Source organism: Mauremys mutica, chromosome 1 (assembly GCF_020497125.1).
Source record: "Mauremys mutica isolate MM-2020 ecotype Southern chromosome 1, ASM2049712v1, whole genome shotgun sequence".
NCBI lineage: Eukaryota > Metazoa > Chordata > Testudines > Geoemydidae > Mauremys > Mauremys mutica.
Genome location: NC_059072.1, coordinates 54,484,269 through 54,508,363, shown reverse-complemented (window position 1 = coordinate 54,508,363; position 24,095 = coordinate 54,484,269). Strand labels below are relative to the sequence as shown.

Sequence of the window (24,095 nt, the reverse complement as noted above, 5' to 3'; positions counted from 1 at the left end):
TCTTGCTACAGTCGAACAGCAGAATACTGGAGAGGGACAGATTGCAAATCCCAGGGTTTCTCCCCAAAGCTTTGGCAAAATGCCCATTCCTCACTCCGGAAGATACAGCCTGAATGTTCACACTATAATTAAACAAAAATTATGGGTTAATCCTGAGAGGCGCTGAACACAAATTTACTGATTTCAATATTCTGCAGTTTTACTCCATCAACATCAGTGGGAATTGTGTGTGCTCAGCACCTCTTAGAATCAAGATTTTTATCACTATGAATGATCCATGTGATTTCATGTTCTGTTGTGCACATATCCACAAACATCTAGCTATGGTGTGTGCTTTTGACAGAGGAATGAAAATACAGAGTAAGTACTGTAAGTAAGCATACAAGTAAGGCATACCGCTCAGAGAAGGTGGGAGGGAAGGGGGAAGACATCTCTTTGCTCATGTATCTAGTGTTTTAATCTGCCATGTATCTACAAAACCACAATTATCTTCCTTACCTAAATTTTATTTTAATATGTTTACTAGTTTCACTTTTTCTGTATTTTGACCATTTATTTTTAGTTTCCTGAAGAGGTGAATAAACTCTTTTCCCAAATCTTTATCCCTGTTGCCAAACCAGAACCTTCCTTTCCTCCCTCTCCCATCCCCACCACCGATACACTTCGATCCTTATCCTAAAAATGCTTATGAGCCTGCTTAACTTCACTACCATTAGCTTTGATTTCAATGGGACTGCTCAGGGCAAAACATTTAAGCATCAGTGTGTTTGCAAGATTGGGATCTTTGTATTTGTCATGGTTGATTTATACACATAGACTGTTGATCTTCTGAGCAGAGGCTGTGACTTCCCCTCTGGAAAATAACTCACACAGTTAGCTGCAACCACACTATAAACAATAAATGCTGAGAGACTTATTGTATTAACTGGAATAAGTGTACAGCACATGCTTGGTGGACTCAATCAAAATCTCTCATCAATTAAAAGCATATTCCATAATTTAAAATCTCCAGGGTTTTTTCTTTTAGTAATACATTTCTAATTTTTAAACAGGGACTGTCTCATACTAGTTCTTTGTATAGCACAGTGATTCCCCCTCCCCACCATCTCACTTGGGACCTCTAGGTAGTCCTATGACAGGGCGCACTCACCCCGCACTGGATGGGTAAGGGTTAACCCTACATTGTGGGCTGAGGAAGCCACAACCCCTCAGCTCTACTGGGCATGCTCCAAATGCAGACCAGTATAAAAGGGAGCAGCCGCTCAGCTCAGTAGGGGCTGACTGCTGGAGAAGAAGGGTGCATGCTGTTGGCTCCAGCCGAGGATCAGCCAAAGCCCAAGGCCAGGGGAGCCGGAGACACCGCAACCCAGGCAGACACTAGGCTACCCATGGAGGCCCCACAGAGTCTGGAGTTGCCAGAGACAGTGCAGACTGGGGAACCCTGAGACACATGGACCGCAGTAGCGGGCACCAGGGGAGGAATCAGACAGTGGTCTGGTTAGTGAACTGGAATATTGAATCAACATGTTTTGTGAGACCCCCCTTCTCCCCCTGCCCACTGACTCAGTGGTATGCGCTCCTGCCACTTCCAGGGCCCTGGGCTGGGGCCCAGTAGAGAGGGAGGGCCTAGGCCCCCTACTCAGGCTGCCACCATCCCCCTTTCTGGGAGTGGTGGCCCCCTTCCCCAACTGAGGCCATGTGGCCACTAGGCCATACTGCCCTGCGTACAGGGACGAACCCACTGACTCTGGCCACTATGCGATACTGCCCTACTAACTTACTTTGGCCACTAGGCCTTACTGCCCTGCTAAGAGGGGTGACTATTGACTCTGGCCATTGGGCCTCATTGCCCTGCTAACAGAGGTGAGTATATTGACTTTGGCTACTGAGACATGATGCAGGTTACATACACCCTGCCCCTACACCTTAAGGGAGATGATGCACTCGCCCTCACTGGACAGGATCCCCCCCGACCCTGTCACAAGCCTCATAAATCAAATATATAATACATAACAATAAGTGAAATTTAATTATTCACTTGGATAAGTCCTTGTTTAGGGCCCAATCCTGGAAGGTTCTGAGCCCTTCTGAGAAGTGTTTAACACCCTCAACTCCTTTGGACTTCACTGTGAACAGAGATCAAGTTTAAAAAAAACCATTAAAATCATGGTTGATTTATACATTTAGGAATGAGTCGTATCTGCTAATTGATATGCTTTGTTTAGATGATATATAATGCAACACAGGTTTATTTTTCCATAATTGTGACAACTGTTAACACTGAAAACTGCATGTGTTTCATGGGCTGATAATGTGAGGCACATGACAGAACTGAGCATATTTCAAGTTTACCTGTTACATTCTAGTCATAAATTGCTATAGAAGGAGTAGCTTGTAAGCAACAGAAATTTTGGTTTATACTAGGTATTACCAAACCACAGTCCTCAGATACATTTACGTAAAATAAGCAGTTAATAAAATGAATGCTAAATAAACAAGGAAAAAGTAGTTTCAGAATAAACTTGAATTTATCCTTGATAATGTAGTGTATGGGAAGCCAACTCATACAATTTTAATGGTCCTGTCGTCTTTTTCTAAAGTATACACATTAGCTCGTATCACGTGGCCCAATACATAGCAATTAGCATATCATGCAGTCCAATAAAATGGCAACACCAGCTGGAGACATTTATTGAATCTTATTGTCAATGCAGCATACGATAATCTAAAAGGAAAACTGTAAAGAAAAGATGAGCCAAATAAGAGAGTAGATAAATGAAATAATTTCAGAGTACCAACTTCAGAGATGGATATTTAATATACCTGGATCATCTCTGAGTGAAGAGATTTGGGATTAGTTTTACTGGCCACCGGATGTCACTGCTGCTTAACAAAATACCAACCAAAACCACACTTATCAGGCAGTAGAGACAAGAGCTTGGAAATTGCTGTTTCAGGAATTTGGCTTATCACTATTAAGTTTCCTTTTCTATCATTCCTATTACCTTAGTTTTTGCTTTTATCATCTCTCCAATTTAATTAAGTTGAAAGTGTTCTATTAGCTTCAACATTTAAAATGAAAAGCATTGGTGGGGGTGGGGAGAAGCAAATTCAAGCCTGGTAATTTCACCACTTGAGGATCCTACCAACTAATCCCACCACCTTTTATAAATATATATATATTCCCCTGAAGATCTTATTTGCAGTTTTACTTGTGCATATTTTGCATAGTTTTGAAAAATGTATTAGTGCATGCTGACATCTTGACAAGTTTTACCCTAATGTGAATTTTACTGACCATTTGAAGAGTGAAACACGTGTTTACCACCAAATCCAAGCATACAGCCCTTGTAAAGAACTGTTTTCTAGAGGTTAGATCAGAGGGCTAAGTCAGGACTCCTGAGTTCTATTCTCAGTTCTGCTGCATGTCTTGCAGTCATGTCAAAATTCTGTGTCTTACTTTCAACTGTATGGAAAATTGATATACTAAAAATGATCCCTTCTTTATGCCCACTTTGCACAGTGTGTATAGAGTCCTGGGGCTTTAAGGTCTGTAAAGGATGAAAGACTAACTACTAAGGGACAAAGCATTAATACTCTACACCAGGGGTCTGCAACCTTTCAGAAGTGGTGTGCCGAGTCTTCATTTATTCACTCTAATTTAAGGTTTCGCGTGCCAGTAATATATTTTAACCTTTTTAGAAGGTCTCTTTCTATAAGTCTATAATATATAACTAAACTATTGTTGTCTGTAAAGTAAATAAGGTTTTTAAAATGTTTAAGAAGCTTCATTTAAAATTAAATTAAAATGCAGAGCCCCCCGGACCGGTGGTCAGGACCCGGACCGTGTGAGAGCCACTGAAAATCAGCTCGCATGCCGCCCTTGGCACACGTGCCATAGGTTGCCTACCCCTGCTCTACACACTATAAATGACGATGTGAATATCTAAAGGAAATAGAAATTTAGTAGAATTTATTGTCCAAAACTCAGCATGCCATTTCTGAGATAACTGAAACATTCCTTCCTGTTCCTTTATCTAGAATATTCAAAAGCTTGATGCAATGTTCAATTACATTTATTATGCATAATAAATGTACCATAACATTATTTAGCACGAATGCAGTAAGAAAACACACACAGACACACACACATACTAATTCTATAATGCCTTTTACAGTCAAGCTACAGAACAGACATTGCTGTAACATCTTATTGACTGTTGATTAAAATCTGAAAGGTTTCTGTCAATTATTAATATTCTTTGTATGACAGTAGCACCTAAATCCTTTTCATTCATTTATACATTGTGTTTAGTTATAGTAAATGGAAAAAGGAGGGTAAGCTATTGATAGTATCCTTTATTTTAGTTAAAACTACTAGTTACAATAATTTTATGGACTTCATAAGGAAAAAAAACTAGTTTTCCTTTTCAAAAGAATTTTTCATGGGGAATTTATTTCCCATAGCTCTCAAGTTTATATTATTATGCTATCTAATTTTATTATTATTATTATGACTGCTTACCCACTATGAATTAATAACTCACTCCTGCATATCTTAAACCTTATACAGAAATAAATTATAAATAATAGCCTGGTAACACCATCCTCCTTCCTGCCCTCTCCAAACCCCACCAGCCTTTTGGTAGCCTTTTGACTTCAGTTTTACCTTAGAATCATAGAACCATAGAATATTAGGGTTGGAAGAGACCTCAGGAGCTCATCTAGTCCAACCCCCTGCTCAAAGCAGGACCAACACCAATTAAATTATCCCAGCCAAGGCCTTGTCAAGCCAGGCCTTAAAAACCTCTAAGGATGGAGATTCCACCACCTCCCTGGGTGGTGGAGATTCCACCACCTTCCACTGCTTCACCACCCTCCTAGTGAAATAGTGTTTCCTAATATCCAACCTAGACCTTCCCCACTGCAACTTGAGACCTTTGCTTCTTGTTCTGTCATCTGCCACCACTGAGAACAGTCTAGCTCCATCCTCTTTGGAATCCCCTTTCAGGTAGTTGAAAGCTGCTATCAAATCCCCCCTCATTCTTCTCTTCTGCAGACTAAATAACTCCAGTTCCCTCAGCTTCTCCTCGTAAATCATGTGCCCCAGCCCCCTTATCATTTTCGTTGCCCTTGACTATGTTATATCCTCTAGTGGACTACTAGCAGAGAGAGAGGATAGAGTGGAAATGCTTATACAATATTAACTGTAGCAGACACTGCTGCTCCTCCTGCAGTTATAAATTAAGGCTAAAATAAATCTGGGTGGCTAAAGTTAGGCTCCTAAATCCCTGACTAGGCACCTAATAAAAGTGGCTTATTTGTAGAGGTACTGAGCACCTGCAAAATCAACTGAAGTTCACTGGTGCTGCAGGTATTAGCATTTGGAAAATCTGGCCACCTTTATTTAGATGCCTAATTATGGATTTAGCAGCCTAAGTTTAGGCATCCAGGTTTGAAAAAAACAGATGTACCTTTATTTTCCTTACACTGGGCCAAATTCAGATTTCTTTTACAAGGTTTAAATCTCTAGGAGCTCTGTAAAAACAATTATAATGATATAACAGAGCAGATTTGTCCCTAAATCTATCCTACATAAGTCTAACATTAAAAGGTTTCAATCTGTGCAGCAAATTTTGTTTCACACACTTCTAGCTATGTGTTTTGGTAATATTGTCAGGCTCCAGTGTAACAGAGAAAATGAATGATGTCCAAGATCAACACAGGAACTGGATGTGCTTGGAGTTCATTGAAGTGTCTTAATTCTTTTAAAATCTCCAAAGTATGCGAGCACGTTATACTCCTTTCATCCCTATTTTATAGGGTTATTCCATGAATATACTGCTTTACAAAACTACTGTAAAAGTCGAGATCAGAAAAAAACACACTCTCTGGAGTTTCTACATGCAAGTATGCAGTTTAGGTTCTTGAAATGCTGGGAGATAGATGCATTATCCTGCAGCATTGTTACTTATTGCCAATTCTGGCCTTGATCCTGCAAAACCTCTTGAGCCCAGAGTAAGAGAGAGACATTTCAGGAGACAGGAGTCCTTGGCTGAATAAGGCTCCCTTTGATCTTATTTTGCTACTAGACATTAGTATTTGGAGGCTACAGTGTAGCATTTTTATTTATTAAGCATGGACTTCTCCTTTGCAACTGATTTTGACATTTTTTTTTTACCTTCTGCTCATAACATTCTACGTCTGCACAAAATTGATGCCTCTCTGAGCTTAGCCCAGTAAGTCTGCTTGAGTAAGGAAAGCAGTATTTAGCCCTCAATTATATTCTTCTATGAATGGTCCAGTAGATTTTAAGAAACAGTATATTCAATGACAGATTAATCTTTCTTGTCATCCTCTGCACTGGGACTTGCTGAAGAAATCCTCTTAAAGTCTTTAAGATATTTACTTATTTGCCCCTGATTCAAGAAATAACAAAAATTCTTTTTTTTTAAATATGCCCCGGAGCTGATTTAGCAGGTATGACTAAAATAATACTGCTGTAAACCACTCTAGTTTCTATAATAGACAATAAAATTTAATTAATAATTACATTAGATACTTTTCGGGAGTAGTTTACAGCTTCCGGGATTTCTTTTTTAAAATGGATGAAGTAACTGAGAACAGTGCACTAAAAACTATTGCACATATAATGTAAGCAAATGCACATATAGTGTAAGCAAAGCAAAGAGAAGGTAAAAAAAATCCCTACAAACCTTGTGCTGTATGTACATTTACAAATGCAAAACAAAATTAGTAAAGGAATTTTGAAATAAATAATATTAACTGATCACTTCACCCACTCTCTGATTCTAATTCATTGTTCTCACACAAATTGTGTTAATTTGTTTCTCCATCATAAACCTGTATTACTCTTAATAGTTAACTAGACTTAAATGTTGCCTATAGAACAGCTTTTCTGACAACAACTTGAGATTTCCAGATGTACTATAAAAAAGGGAAATGTTTTAAGATTTATTTCTGCGGTAAAATGTATGGAGATTCCTTTTCAATTTTTTGGCAGTGCCTTCTCTTGACTAAAAAACTTAAAATAAAATATTTTCTATCTCCATGTTGTGTTGTCCCTTTTCTATTTCTGTTCTGGAAGTGGTGGTTCTTCCTCACTCTGTTTCCAGTCTTTGGTCAAACAAAATACATGACAAATCTTCTGGAGGGGGGGAGGCGGAGAATTTCACCACAAAATCAATTTAATTGATTTTCAAATATTTATAGAATCATAGATTATTAGGGTTGGAAGGGACCTCAGGAGATCATCTAGTGCAACCCCCTGCTCAAAGCAAGACCAATCCCCAAATGGCCCCCTCAGGGATTGAACTCACAACCCTGGGTTTAGCAGGCCAATGCTCAAACCACTGAGCGATCCTTCCCTCCACTAACTCCCACTCCAATTCTTTTTGCTGTTTAATTTTATATCAAAAATAGTTGCCAAGATTTTTCTTTTTTAAATAGGAGCCTAGAGTTAGTTTCCTAAATCCTCATTTAGACACTTCAAGTGCCTTGATATTTAATACTGTTGAGCACCCAACAGCCTCCAGAGAGGGCAGTGGGAAGTACTAGATGGTAAATACTTTTGAAAATCAGGGTACTTTATTTAAGTGCCTCAACATGGACTGACTTTTGTTGAGTCAAAGTGTGGGGGGCTCAGATACACTCAATGAAGCCACACCAAGTGCATAAGTATAACTGGTTTTATTGCCAAAGTATAATAAGCTTCCCAGCCTTCACACGTTACTATATACATGCTTTCCAGCAACCAACCAAGCAAGTAAGCAAGAATCAATGCTTATACCCCTTCTGCTATGGTTAGTTCTGGACTCTCCACCCTAGTCCCTGAAGGCTTGTAGGAGGCATTGCTCCAATGTGGGGAATTCCTGGGCATCCATAAGGCCAGGGTCTGCAGGTGAGACTATTCATCTAAAGCAATTCTCATAGCTGCTTTTATCATCATCATCATCTTCTAAGGGAGGGTATATTCACCCACAGGCAGGCTCTGGCAGGAAACACTACTGCTCTCTATTCCCACACTCAACACTCTCTTTACTTGTTTATCCAGTCGAGTGGCTGCAAACCAGTTCGAAGCCAGTTCACTACTAGCTCCCCACCCCGAACCATTCTGTAACAACAGCCCATGGTAACTTGCGGTTAGCCCCAACAACTTTAGGCTTCTATCTTTTAAACTCTTGTCCTATAATTTTACAGCGTTCCTGTCCAATTCCTGGCTTGAACAAGGACTGGGAATACTGAACTGAGGATATCACAAACAGTTGCCAAAGGAGTAACCAAAGGGGGGAAAGATGGAAAAGTTACATCTGATAGTCTTCAGAGTCATTGCTTACAATGGCAAATTAAAAAAGTCTAAGCTCTGGCTACTCCCTGGTCATTCCCTGGTCTCCCCAATACCCCCATACGAACAATGGCATTCCATCTCCTATTCAATAAAATATCACAGATTAACAACTTGATGTTAAAAATAATTTTATCTCCTATTTTAAGTGAAACAATAGGCTAAAAGAGTCAATCTTATTTCTCTGTTGTCTTTGTAGTCTGCTTTTTGTGGGACCCATTCTTTATTCCTCACCTCATCTATTTGGTAATGGTCACTGCATCCATGGCACCTCTGTCACTAATTGTTCTGGCCACACCAAAAGTCCTGAGCTTTCTAAGCAAGTCCAGAAATCTCCTGGAAGTCTGAATCTCATGCCAAAAGGCTGATTATGCAGGTCTTAATTAGAAAAACCACCAAGAGCCTGCTAGGCTGAATATTTTCCTTCTCCTCACAGGCCCTCACTTTGGGTCTACCCAAATGATCAGGCCATTAATTCTGAGTCACGCTAAACAAATCTGAGATAATCTCTCCTAAGGGACTATCGAAATCCCATGGTGCCTCCATGGAAGCTACTGAATGATGGAGGGTTGAGACCCTCCTCCCCATGCGACTATCTCATACCACAGCAAAACAGTCACCAGAATGCTTTAACTAGACTGAGTTCCCAGTCTGCAAGGGAACCACTTCAAAGGAAATATGAGGTTCAGGGGGAACCAATGAGCAATATGGTCAGGCTTCTGCGTGCTGTTAGAAATCCAATACTAGACCTTTATGAAATACTCTCAAGGAGAGACTGAGGACAATTTAATTTGGAATGGCATACTCCTAATTTGGAGGAGGCTTTCACCCGGTTTCTCATTCCCAGAAATAGACTCCAAAGGATTGGGGGGGGAGGAGCATAAAGCACTATACAGTGATGGCAGGGGGAGATCTCTTTAAGGTGTCCCTGCCTGCAGGTATATGGGATCTTGGGGAGCAATTACCACATGGGTGGGGTGCAAATTAATTTCTTTATTAAAGGAAAAAGGGAGTGGTGAGAATTTAACAATGAAATACGATGGGATGGGGTGTATAGGGTGTTTACAATAGACAATGATGGTGGGGGGGGTTTCTTATTGAACAGTGTAGGGAGTTCTAACAGTGGGGTACAGTAAGTGGGGTTTAGCACAATGGGATACAGTACAGTTAATAAGCAACTCAACTTTATATAGGAACAGCTCTAGATACAATGTGGAATGTAAAACATACCAAAAGCAAATGCAAAATAAAATAGTAGCTTCTATATAGAATGGTCAACAATCTTAGATAGAATGTATCAAGTGGTAGGTGGCCTTATACACAATGTAACACAATAGTATTAATGCAAATACAAAGTATATCAGAAAGGTGGAAGTAATATGTGAATCACAGTGCAATAATACAATATGGGTGATAAGTGAAATTATGCAGTGTAGACTTAATTTGTGAGGCTGTGATAGCAAGAGTGTGCCCAAAGGCTGGGTCAAGAAACAGGAGGGGGGCGGAATGATAGTGGCAACTGATGAGAGATGCAGCTGCAAGCAGCGAGAGACTCTGAAGCCCTGCGAGGTAAGGACAACAGAGCAGTGTGTGTGTGTGTGGGGGGGGGGGGTTTGGGAAGTTCAGATGGTGATGCAGACACAGGGGAAAAAAGCAGCAAGGGGTTTGGGAAGTTCAGAGGGGGAGATTAGAACAGCAAGAACCTTATCTATCCTCTAACTTAATCAAACTTATATAAAATGACAAGCAGCTTCTACAAAGTAACAAAACAGGTACAGAATACAATCAGGCAATGACTTTTTAAATCTATCTTAACCAATGACTAGGCAAAACAACAAATATCACAATTCTAAGCAAACTGCAACAAGCAGCTATATGGAGCAACAAAACAACGAACTATAGCAAGGCAGGTGAGATTTACAAGCTTTACAATCTTAACAAACTATGACTTATTAAACTAAAGAAACAAAATCTATGGTGCACCTTATGCTATGGGGAAGTTACAGAGGGCAGAGTGGTATGTGCCCAGAATACAGCTCCCAAGGCAGCCCCCAAGGAAGCCAAGGGAGGTGGCTGCAGCAGTGGATACAGCTGAAAACCGCGAGTCCAGGGCAAAGCCCACAGGAGCAGAGCTTAGCAGCAGCACAAACTTACTTTTAGTGGCAGAGTGCCACGGGGTTTAAGAGAGAGGTTTTAAAACACAGACCAAGGTTTAGCTTGAGTCTGTGTGCTGGGGAGACAGAGCCAGCAGCTAAAATAATAAAAATAAAAGTATAGAAAGTTTCACAGAGGGATTCTTACCATCCCACAAGGCAGCAGCAGAGGCAGAAGCAGCAAGAACATCAGAAGGCTCGGTACAGTCTTGATAATCAGGAGATCTCTCAGGCAGCAATTCGTTCTTCGTGGGGGGGGGGGTTCAAAAACGGGGGTACGCTCAAAAATAAAACGAGAGCGGAGAAAGGACCCCCAGAGCCCCTGGTTGATCAGACCAGGCAGCAATGCAAGAACCTTTCTGAAGTCTGTTCAAAAAATGTCTGTTTTTAAAGGCAAACCCTGGCAGCTTCCCGCCAGTAACTTTGATTGGCTCCCCCTCTTACAGGGAGGAGGGAGGCAGAGAAAAAACTGCAGGCAGCCACCAAGACATGTTTGGACTAGTCCTGAGCCCAGAGGTATGACTCATGCCCAGGATCTTAAAAACGCAATAGGTCTTGCAGCTCTGGACAGAGCCTACCCTACACCAAGCCCAGGTTTTAACAAGGTGATAACAGGACTAACCCTTTGAACAGGGCAGTGGTCCCACTTAGCATAAGTGGCCATCCCTTTGAGAAGGGCAATGGCTTTTGTTAAACAACTTAAGGGGCCCTCCCTTTGAGAAGGGCAGAGGCCCTGGTAAACAACTTAACAGCCAGGGAGGGGCGGCCACAGAGGAGAACAAGAACAAAATGGAGTAAGGGGACAGCTATAAGAACAAAATGGAGCTGTAACAGACATAAGGATGCTCATTGTTGAAGAATGAGCAAAAGGCTAGAAAGTGTGAAGCTTTCTGAGATCCAACTCAGGGCAGAAGAATTTCTTTTGTTAAGAGTGAAAAATGCAGGACAAAATGTCTATTGTTATGGCAGGACAACTGAAATCAATGGGAGTTAGGCACTTAGGTGCTTTTGAAAATCCCACTAAGGCCAAGATCTTAGCTGCCTGTAATCAATGGGAGTTAGTTGCTTGGGTCTTGATCCTCAAAGGAAGGAACCTATCTGCTTTTTCAGGCACTTACATACCTTAAAAATATCTGGCCTTCAGACTACTGTAGGAATGTGGAAATGCTCCTTTTGGTCCACTTTGGCTTTAAAAAGGCATCCTTTCATTGATTTTGTCTGGCAAACTGGGCCAAGAGAAACAGCTTTTTGAACTTTCAATTTAAAAGGCATCTGCAGCCAGAGATTTACTATTTTGTTGTGGCTGGGGTCTGGAAAAAGTCAGTACACCTGAATGCAGCAAGTCTGACCTACCACTTACATGGCATGTGACATAACAGCTCACATGTATCTTATCTGCCCAAACTAGGGGGAACCCTGTCAGAATGGATGACCAACATAGCCACACACACACAAAAATGGAATTTATGCCAGAGCAGGAAAGACTCAGCATACCACTGTGACAGAGAATTGCAGAAAGGCTCATTCATGGACAACTGTCTGCAAGAAGCATCCCTCAGTTGGGAGATATTCCTCAAGATGAAGTTGCTCTGGAGTGGGTGCCTTTACTATCCTTCTGTCAGAAAATCTTTCAATATATATGTTGCAGGGTGGATTAGCCCTTAAGGGTAACTATAATGCAGAAGGTTTAATAGCAGCAATAAGGTCAGGGCTCCATATGTCTAGGGTGCTTAAGAACATAAAAACATAAGAACAGCCATACTAGGTCAGACCAAAGGTCCGCGTAGCCCATATCCGGTGTTCCAACAGTGGCCAATGCCAGGTGCTCCAGAGGGAATGAACAGAACAGGTAATCCTCAAGTGATCCACCTCCTGTCACCCATTCCCAGCTTCTAGCAAACAGAGGCTAGGGAAACCATCCCTGCCCATCTTGGCTAATAGCCATTGATGGACCTATCCTCCATGAACTTATCTAGCTCTTTTTTTAAACCTGTTTTTGTGGTGGCCTTCACAACATCCTCTGGCAAGGAGTTCTACAGGTTGACTTTGCATTGCATGAAGAAATACTTCCCTTTGTTTTAAACCTGCTGCCTGTTAATTTCATTTGGTGACCCCCAGTTCTTGTGTTATGAGAGGGAGTAAATAACCCTTCCTTATTTACTTTCTGCACACCAGTCATGATTTTATAGACCTCTATCATACTCCTTCCCCCCCATCTCTTTACCAAGCTGAAAAGTCTTATTAATCTCTCCTCATACAGAAGCTATTTTTATAAATCTAATAATTTTTGTTGCCCTTTTCTGAACTTTTTCCAATTCCAATATATTTTTTTGAGATGGGGCAACCACATCTGCATGCGGTATTCAAGATGTGGGCATACTATGTATTTTTATAGAAGAAAAATTATATTCTCTCTCTTATTCCCAAAATTAGGATGATTTCCAAACAAGATTGGTGGAATTGTAGGTAAGTAACACATGTCAATGAAGCTGCCTATAGCTATGCTTTCCCCCCTCCACCAATAGAGGGAGCAGAGAGCTCCTTCCACTTTGAAGTCTTTACTATAGCCTTACAAAACAGATTGGGCTAACCCCACCTATGTCTTATTAGCTGCCTCTCCTGACGATGAGATTTGAGGAAGCAAGCAGCTGAAGAAACTGTGAAGTTAGGGGAAGATTTGTTTTGACATTTGAATTGTGATATTATTTTAATAAACCAAACCCCAACTAGCTCATTGTTTGACTTATATGACAATCTGTGTGCAGTTACTGAGAAACCCAAGAAAGGCAAATTGAGGGAACAGGTCTGATGCTGCTCTAAGTAAGACCGTGGTACAACATACTTCAATGACTGCTTATGTATGAAGAGATAAAACAGCACAGGGTTTAAAATTTAGCAGAGTGTTTGAATTTCCAGAGAGAAGAAATTTGTAGCCCATTGGATTTTTCTTCATCCAGGGGTCACTGGTGTCTGGAAGAGCTAGTTTAGACACCTTACTAGACCAATATAAAGATAAGAGTCATGCCAGTTTAGTAGTTGTGCTCCTGACAATGCAAGATGAGGTATCAGTTAAGGCTAAATGATTTAAGGAATTAAGACATTAAAGACAATAACATCTCTATAGGATTCATATTTGAGATTTATGACTCTGCAAGGACATTATCTAAGAAGTGAAATAACACAGAAACTTCTATATGAAGACATCCAAGACAGCGTGCTAAAGAAGTAGCCGGCAGGGTAAGTCAACTAAGACTGTACACTTCTGTTAAAAAAGAAAAAAAGTACAATAAACTTGTAGTTTCAGCATCAAATGCTTAATCTGAGCTGGTGGATGGAAAGAAGCATTTTAAAGATGAATTGCAAAGGCTTGGCAAGAACAGGAAAATTATGTTGAGAGAAAGAGAGAGAGATGCATCTTTATCCCAAAACGACAACAAATGACTCAGTTTATAAATAATATTCTTTGACTAGTGACAAAGTTTTGTTGCCATATACAGAAAGTGGTAAAAACATCATCCTGAGAATCAAATAGTACTAGGCGAACACCAAGATTAACTGTTCTGAAATTAATAATAAATTATGTAGCCTTGAAGGGATCAAGATATTAATAATATCTAGATTTTTTATTTGTAGATCTGAAATTCTGTAGAAAGGTGGCAAACAATGATCATAATGAACAATTCTATAGACAAGAAAAGTGGGGCACAGAGGTTAAGTGATTTGTCCTTAGCCAAAGAGCAAGTCCTTAGACAGAGCCAGGAAGTGGCCCAACTTCTCATGTTTCCTATTCTGGTGCCCTGTGCATTTAACCATAGCCCCTTGACTAAGCAGACCACTATTTACCCACTGATGAGAGTTCTTAATATGAATGAGCACTACAAGGTGTTTCTTTGTTTACTCCTTGATTAACCTTACCTAGCGATCTTTCAGAGTCATGTGATGGTGGCCCTCTTAGCCAACATACCAGGAATTGAACCAAAGACCTCCAGAGCTAAAAGCATGAGTTATCAGAACTTGAGCCAAATCTAGCTGACAACTCGTATCCTCTGTGGATCAGCACCAGTGGGTTACACTGGCAAATCTAAGGGGGCTTCTGATTTCAGTCACACTGGTAAGTTCAGCAATATGTTTAGTGTCCCTATGGTCAACTGACACCTTGTCGACTGAAAAGGTGTAACTAAGATTATCCAATGAAATCTTATATTCACATTTGTTTGGATGCAGCCTCAGGCCTGCTCCACAATATGCTGGCTGGTAATTGCCCAGGGTCACCAGAGCCCAAAGCATTCCAGCCACACCCTATCCCATCCCCATGCACATAGACAGAACCAAGAGTGTGGGACAGAGAGCCAGCTTTCCACCCACTTTGTACTGGAGAAAATGACTTCACAGGGTATACAGCACTGGAGAATCAAATACCGAGAACTGTAGATGCTATGGTCCTAATTATGCTCTCACCCTAGTTTTACATCAATATAACTCCATTGATTTAAATAGTTACTCATGATTTGCACCAGCATAAGCAGCATCAGAGCACTATGACGAGAAATTGCACTTTATTTACAGGTGTCCATTTTAATAACACAAATTTGAAAATATGATAGTTTAGGAATTAAGTGAGTCCATTTTGTCTTTAAATAAATCTACTAATAGTAATGCAAGGAGAAGAGAATAAATACTATGTACAATAAATATAAACAAACAAGTACAAAAATATATAGCACTTGACATTTTACATACAGTTGGGCTTTTTAGGTATTTATTTACATTTTATCATTTCTGGATTATGATTACTTTGACATCTCTACACAGACATCTGCTATTTTCTTAATCACCAAATCAAACTGTACCCTTATACTGTATGAAAGTAATTAGGTATATAAATATGTCCAATTTCTGATTGAGATCAGCTTGTCATGCATCAAAGGCTTTGAGAGGCTTGAGGAAATTATTCATGCCTTAATGAAGTGCAATACTATAGTTTTCAAAATGATCGTATTGAAGCATTAACAGTGAGGGCCATTCTGTGCCCTCTCATAGTAAAACCTACAGAACAGCAACAGACACAGGATTGTTTAATAAAAAGATTCTCTTCATGGGAGGATGAGTTCAAGGAGCAACAGTTTGGGCATTGCCTTCTAAAGCTACAGAGCCAGGAAGCCACATGGAATTCTGCTCCAGGTCCTGTACATGCTGGCCTCATAGAATCATAGATTATTAGGGTTGGAAGGGACCTCAGGAGATCATCTAGTCCAACCCCCTGCTCAAAGCAGGACCAATCCCCAAATAGCCTCCTCAAGGATTGAGCCCTGGGTTTAGCAAGCCAATGCTCAAACCACTGAGCTATCCCTCCCCCACAGAATAATTGAAGGTTTTCTGATGTGAAGTCACTTTTCCTTGACTAGGAATTGAACCCAGGCCACGGCAGTGAGAGTGCCAAATCCTAACTACTAGACCACCAGGGATATGATGAAGCTCCTCCTGCCCCTCCCTTCCAGCAGCATGGCTCACTCACACCTTTTCAATAGATGTTAATAAAGTGATTCACATGGTTATTATTTTACAAAAATGGCCTAACATATCTCGCATAAATTAAACTAATAGCAGACTGATCAAAAATGAGACTAAACTTGAATAAAATTAAGTGACATTACTGTATCTGCTTTTAACCCATGTATTTTCAGTTACATTTGTCAATATACTGGTTGTTTAACACGTGTCATCCAATCAAGCTTTTAATATCACCACCACATGTTGCAATATCTTCTAGGGAATCAATTTATCATAATTATAGCGAATGAGCAGGACCATATTAGCAAAAATTCTGATATATGATGAAACATTAAGCTAGTGCTGAGTGGTTAAGTGATGCTGCACTAGCAGAATTTGTAAATTACTTGACCCAGAGCTATTCCTCTTATAGAGATTACAAATAGGAAGACGCTGCAGTCCTTCCAGATGTTCGCTGTTTAGATCTGAAACTCCTAAATAATCAAACAAATCTGCCAGAATTAAACAACCCAGAGATCTACTGCCCAAATACTGCCTTAAGTACTGATACAAATGCTTAACAGAAGAAATCTTAAAACTACATACAAGAATATGGAAAACTTCTATGCCAAATACACAAAACTGCCAATGCAAATTGTTCATAACTTTCAAACTAATGTACCAAATATTTCAAAACTTGAATCAATCATGTCTTAATTCTCAGGAAAGACTACAAAACAGGCATGTTTGAATTTTCTATCTTTATCCTTTTTCAAGCCACATGAACAAAAAAAGTCTGATGAGAACATATGGGGAAAGTTTATTTTTTCATACTCCAATTCAAAAATAGAGCATATGACGAACCACTTTTGCTCACACTTTACAGTAAAGAGCACCTTTTCAAGGATGGAACTATTTTGAGAATGGTAAGGATCAGATTAACATCTAGAGTCCAATTATTTGCAACTATTAATTATTTAACACCCAGTTCACTCAAAACACGCATTTTATTATATTTAAGAAACAAAAGGTCAAATGAATTAGGAACTGATATTAATCTAATAAAGCAGAGACATGTACACTCTAGGCCTGTTTCATCCCTGCTGAAACAGAGTGACACTGGAGTTACCATTGATGAATCAGGCCTTTAGATTGTAGCTCAGTAATAAATGTCACCTGGGCTAAAAAACAGAGCAGAAGCAGGAAGGTTCCAGAAGCATAGCAAGACATCCATATAAAGAGACTGAAAAAATTTGGACTGTTTAGTCTTGAGAATAAATAAATAACAAGGACTATAGAGATAAACAAAATAATGACAGGTACAAAGTAAATCAGGCACTCCTACTTATCTCCTCTCATAATTAAAGAGCAAGAGGACATTAAAGGAAACTAAAAAGCAAAAAATAAAACATTAAAATAAATACTTTTATTATACAGCACAAACTGTGGAACTCTGCCACAAAATATGACTGAGCTCAGTAGGATTAAAAGAGAATAACATTTATATGCATAATGAGAACATACAAAGTCACATTAGATTAAATTTAAAAAACTAGGAGAGATATAAACATTTATGTTTCAGGGCATAAACCAGCTATTTAAAATAAAACCTTCCTTCAGTGACAGGTGTGGGCAATTTCCTGGAGAATTAAGCTAAACCTTATTGAATTAAGTTTAAGTATTTAAGGAGTTCATTATATTAAAAATGCAAGTGTTTATGTGTCATTGGGGGATTCTATGTAACCTGGTTAAGGGGGAGACAGGACTAATGTAAACCCTAGGAAGTGTTATGAACTTCAAAGGACTCAAACAATGGGCCAGACAAGATTGACCTTTTAGTTGAGCAGGCTTCCCAGGAAATACTCAGGAAGAGGGGAATGCAAATTATCCATCTCTGGGCCCATCCTTCTGAAGCTGCACTCTGAGGAGAAACCCATTGTCTGCTGATCACCTGTTACATGAGGACAAGATTAGAGGCAGCTGGATAAAAGAGGGACTCTCAGATTCATGGGTATGCTTGTTCTAAGTTAACAGCTGTTATGAACTTGTGACCACAGAAAAACCCTTTCATGGGGTCTGAAGCACTGTCCACCTGGCAGAGCCCTTGTCGGAGTGAGGGGTGACCTCTGGTAAGCTTATTAGCATGCATGTAGGTTCTTTTATTGTTTTTAATATGTTTTCTCTGAAATGCTTTTACCTTAAGAATAAATGTACTTCCCTAGAAAGCACTGTGTGGTAACTTCTACATGTGTCAATTACATTCTTTATAGCCTCTAGGGAGAAAAGCATAGCACACTGCTTTGTCAGTTTGACTTTGCTGAGGAATTTATAGTGCAAGCAGGAAACTGTGCTGCCTGAAAATACCAACGTCAGGGAAGGAGAGAGAAGTGTGCCTTCTCCCAAAAGCTGGGAAGCTGGAAGCTTGAGAGTGGGTGCCTTTGCTGGACCATAGAGGGAAATATAGGTGCAGTCACAGTCCAGGGCAACAACAGATTATTCCATAATTGTCCACTGCAACCTTTTATTTTATTTAAAATATATTTTGCAATGTGGCATTATATCACTCTGGAAGTTACAGTTTCAAGATTAACAGAGTGAAAGCCACCCGCGCTACTTACTTTAGATTTAGAGTCTGTAGGAACACATAAAGACCAAGGGTAGTGACCACACATACATTCACAAGTACAAGGTCTGGTCTATTTTACAAGCTTTATTAAAGTTACAGTTAAGTTATGAATACCCAAGCACACAGAAATTCTATACAGACCTATGCACAAGTTACAAATATAGTTATCCTTACTTACATCCTTAACAACAGTGTTAGGCTCTGATGGGTCTCTCATGAACTGATCATCCAGAGGAATGGTTCCTGCTGGAGTTTCCCATAGGGAGCTAAATTTGCCCGGCTTAGGGCACCCTCGTTTTATAAAGTGATTCTGTCTATACCTACATTCTGCACATGTCCATAAACGTGTCAACACTCTTTTTCCTTATTGGTCTGATGTTCCCTAGAAATTAAGGGACCCTGATTTCTATAGGTTGTGTCAGCTCTCTTTATTCTCATTAGCACTGATGCACAACCTGTGTCCTGTGGTTAAGGCATATGTTGGAAACAGATGTTCCTTTACAGCATTTTTATGATTTAAAGTTAATCTTCTGGTTAATTTTTTGCAATATTACCACTTGGTACCTCTTTTCTCATAATTTTAAGGCATCAGGTTATTCTTCGGTCACTTACTTAAATCAGTATTTTTTAGCTCCAAGGCCTAAAATAGCTAAGCTAAAATCTTGCAGGCCTCAGCCTACAGGCCTTGCATTTCAACCCTACGTACTTAGATACCTTATACATGATTATTCCCGCTACATACTGATTAGTCTTATACTTCTATCATCCTACAGTAATAACTCTATTTATCATACAATGAGTATATATAACATAACATGTTAGTTAAGTATAACATCACACTGTTGGAATATATATAGTAGTATACGTTGTAATACGTTATAGGCCATTGTGGCCTAGTATGAATGCTGTGTGTTTGACATGAGTACATGAGTTGCGTGTTGGCAACTGAAGCGGGGATTTAAGGTCATGAGCGGTCAAGAACTGTTCTTGAAAAACACCTGTGTTGTATCCATGGGAAATAAGAAGAATCAGCAGATAACGGAATGACATTGATGGTGTTGTCGTGACAATGTATCCATTACAGCTATGGATAAAAACTGGGTGAAATGGAATAAAAGAAAATAAGAACGGTTATACTGGGTCAGAGCAAAGGTCCATCTAGCCCAGTATCCTGTCTTCCAACAATGGCCAACGCCAGGTGCCCCAGAGGGAATGAACAGAACAGGTAATCATCAAGTGATCCATCCCCTGTCGCCCATTCCCAGCTTCTGGCAGTCATAGGCTAGGGACACCATCCCTGCTCACCCTGTCTAACAGCCATTGATGGACCTATCCTCCATGAATTTATCTAGTTCTTTTTTGAACCCTATTATAGTCTTGGCCTTCACAACATCCTCTGGCAAGAAGTTCCACAGCTTGACTACGAGTTGTGTGAAAAAAGACTTCCTTTTGTTTATTTTAAACCTGCTGCCTATTAATTTCATTTGGTGACCCTTAGTTCTTGTGTTATGAGAAGGAGTAAATAACACATCCTTATTTATTTTCTCCACACCAGTCATGATTTTATAGACCTCTATCATAGCCTCCCTCACCCCCTTTTTTCCAAGCTGAAAAGTCCTAGTCTTATTAGTCTCTCCTCATATGGCAGATGCTCCATACCCCTAATCATTTTTGTTGACCTTTCCTGAACTTTTTCCAATTCCAGTACATCTTTTTTGAGATGGGGCAACCACATCTGCATGCAGTATTCAAGATATGGGCATATAATGGATTTATATAGAGGCAATATGATATTTTCTGTCTTATTATTGATCCCTTTCTTGACGATTCCCAACATTCTGTTTGCTTTTTTGACTGCTGCTGCATATTGAGTGGAAGTCTTCAGAGAACTATCCACAATGTTTCCAAGTTCTCTTTCTTGAGTGATAACAGCTAATTTAGACCCCCACCATTTTATATACATAGTTGTGATTATGTTTTCCAATATGCATTACTTTGCATTTAATCAACATTAAATTTCATCTGCCATTTTGTTGCCCAGTCACCCCATTTTGAGAGATCGTTTTGTAGCTCTTCGCAGTCTGCCTGGACTTAACTATCTTGAGTAGTTTTGTATTATCTGCAAATTTTGCCACCTCACTGTTTACCCCTTTTTCCAGATCATTTATGAATATGTTGAATAGGACTGGGCCCAGTACAGACCCCTGGGAGACACCACTATTTACTTCTCTCCATTCTGAAAACTGACCATTTTTTCCTACCCTTTGCTTCCTATCTTTTAACGCATTACCAATCCATGAGAGGACCTTCCCTTTTATCCCATGACTGCTTACTTTGCTTAATAGTCTTTGGTGTGAGGGACCTTGTCAAAGGCTTTCTGAAAATCTAAATACACTATTTTCTCTGGATCCCCCTTGTCCACATACTTGCTGACCCCCTCAAAGAATTCTAATAGATTGGTGAGGCATGATTTCCCTTTACAAAAACCATGTTGACTATTCCCCACCAAATTATGTTCATCTATGTGTCTGACAATTTTGTTCTTTACTATAGTTTCAGCCAATTTACCTGGTGCTGAAGTCAGGCCAGAGTCACCTCTGGAGCCCTTTTTAAAATTTGGTGTCACATTAGCTAGCCTCCAGTCATTTGGTACAGAAGCTGATTTAAATGATTGCAGGACTACAACCTGTAGTCTGTAACCTATTTCACATATGAGTTACTTCAGAACTCTTGGGTGAATACCATCTGGTCCTGGTGACTTCTTATTGTTTAGTTTATCAATTTGTTCCAAAACCTTCTCTAATGACACCTCAATCTTGGACAGTTCCTTAGATTTGTCACCTAAAAAGAATGGCTCAGGTTTGGGAATCTCCCTCACATCCTCAATGTGAAGACCGATGCAAAGAATTCATTTAGTTTCTCTGCAATGGCCTTATCATCCTTGTGTGCTCCTTTAGCATCTCAATTGTCCAATGGCCCCACTGGTTGTTTAGCAGTGCTTCTGATGTACTTTAAAAAAATCATCTGGGATTATGGCAGTCTGCCCGGAACCATTTTGCTGAAGTTATGGGTGAAAGGCCTAGGAAACAGAGAGAAAGAGCTGATGACAACGGATTGGTCTATAAATAGTTGCCTGACATATCTGAAATTTGGAGTCAGTCACCGATCCAGAGCCCGGATTTTGAAGAGGTGTGCAGTGCCAGTTCCCCACACCTTATGATTTGAAAGAACCTCGGCTGGCCATCGGGACTTTGTTGTCATTTTTGGACTCTGGTGCAGTATGTTTAGGGTGTGAATGTGGAGTGAATGGGGTTTATATTATAATCATTAATAGCATTTAGAGTATTATACACCAACACTGTGTCCAGTATCTGCCTGCTCCCCAATCCCATAGAGAGGCCTCTATCAGAGCCTAACAACACAATAAATGAACAATAAACTAGAATAATTGGCTACACCACTATGGGATTTTTTTCTCTCTCCGCTGAAGCATTTGGAACTGGGCACTGTCCGTGAATGAACAGGGAACTAGATGGGCCACTGGTCTGTCCAGGTACCGCAATTCCTATCGTATCTAAAAGTCTGTATAGCCCATCATGACAAAAACTGATTGATTAAAGTAAGTTGTTAAAATAGTACAGCTATTTGCATCTATTCAGAAATTGGTAATTTGAGTCCAACAAACCAGGAACTGTAATTTGACGGAATAAGCCACATTCCCTTAGTCATCATGACCTTTCTGACCAAATGAAAACAGTACTTAGATATCACAGTTCTTCAGTGTTTAATATTTTAGAAAGATAATAAAAAGATAGTGCTTTTATGATTCGGGAATGAAAGTTCCATCTTTTTTTCAGAAGGACAGTTTGTTTTTCATCTCTCAAGATGTTTGATGCTAGTAAAATATTTAAATTACTAGCTACATAGAGAGAAATCTGATTACATGTGAAGTTGGTTATCAGTTTGTGAAGTTAATTTTTATATTTTTAAACTGCCACTTACATTATACTCATTATTATTTATTTGCATTACAGTAAGGGCCTGGATGTTTCGACCAAGATTGTGACTCCATTGTTCTGGGAACAGTAAAAAAGCCCAGTAAGAGAAAGTTGCTGCCGCAAAGTGCTTACAATTTAAACACACAAGGCAGACTAAGATGGGGACAAAAGTAGTATCATCCCCATTTTACAGATGAAAAATTAAAATAAGGCAAGTCACTTAACCTCTTTGTGTCTCATTTTTCCTTTCACTTTTGAAAATCCCATCCAACGTCATACAGGAAGTCTGTGGCAGAACCAGGAACAGAACCTATATTCCTAAGTCCCTGTTCAGTGCCTTAAGCACAAGACCCATCCTTTCTCAAATCAATAGATGATAATAAATGAGTGATTACTTCATATTAATTAATTAAGATGCACATGTATACTTCCATAAGACTGCTCACCTCTTTCTATCTTTTGAATACAATTATTAATGCTTGAACTGGGTCTGACAGTATATAAAACTGCTATAATTCATGATAAGATGCACAAAAAGGGCCTGCTAGAGTCAGAAAAAGGCATCTGTGAGGAGTATGCAATCATAAGGGACATAAAAGAGAAAAGCTCACGAGTCACTTTGAAAAATACTGAAGCACAGCATTCATCTTCACAGTGGGGAGCGAAAAGGAAACAGATTACAGCAGCTAATATGCACAGTGGTAGTTAAGAAAATGTTGTTTCTATTTTGAGTACTATTTTTAAACCCATATTTCAGTTTAAAAATTCTTTTATCCATTCCCATCTAACCCAGTTTTAGGAATCTTCTAACTCCACTGTTTCAGCTTGCATCAGACTGAAAATGGGAGCACACATACAATCCCTCTGTACCCCATGTGCCTTACATTTTAATTATCACACATTATGCATTAGTCCTGGACACTAAGATGTAGCAAAAGGTTTGTAAAGAACAAACTGTTCTTTATAAATTCTAAAACTGATAGTATGTGTTAACAGGGCTGGCTAGAGAAGCAGTAGGTGATAGGTAACCCAAGCCACTGTCCTCTGGGTAATACAATATGCTTGTTTTGAGACTTGTTTTTTCTATCAGTCTCTGAAAACTGAGAGTCTCTTTTTCTGAGATAAGATGCTAGTTTTTACTAGGATCTGACCGGCTACCAGACCACCAACAGCTGACCCCCAGATACAGTTTCTCAGACAGATCTTTGCAAAATAGTAGGTTAAAAGTTTATATTTTATGACATAGGCAACAATCCTATCTGACATCTCTTCTAACGCGTTAGCTTGTTGTTGATGGAATGCTGATTGTACTGTAGATGTAAATAAAGGTATTATTATATTTTATTTTTAAATATCTCACATCCGAAGGTATGGAGTAACAAGTTTTTGTTTGTTTGTTTGTTTTTAAGTATGTTATGCTTGGTGTGGCTGTATAAGACTTCTTAAATTATTTACATACTTCT

The 24,095-nt window shown here is 39.5% G+C and overlaps 1 protein-coding gene across 1 annotated transcript in view; it reads right to left on the bottom strand.

Moving 5' to 3' along the window:
* Positions 1 to 24,095, bottom strand: part of CNTN1 (contactin 1) — a 254,857-nt gene that overhangs the window by 218,209 nt on the left and 12,553 nt on the right. The gene's annotated exons all lie outside the window — the stretch shown is intronic.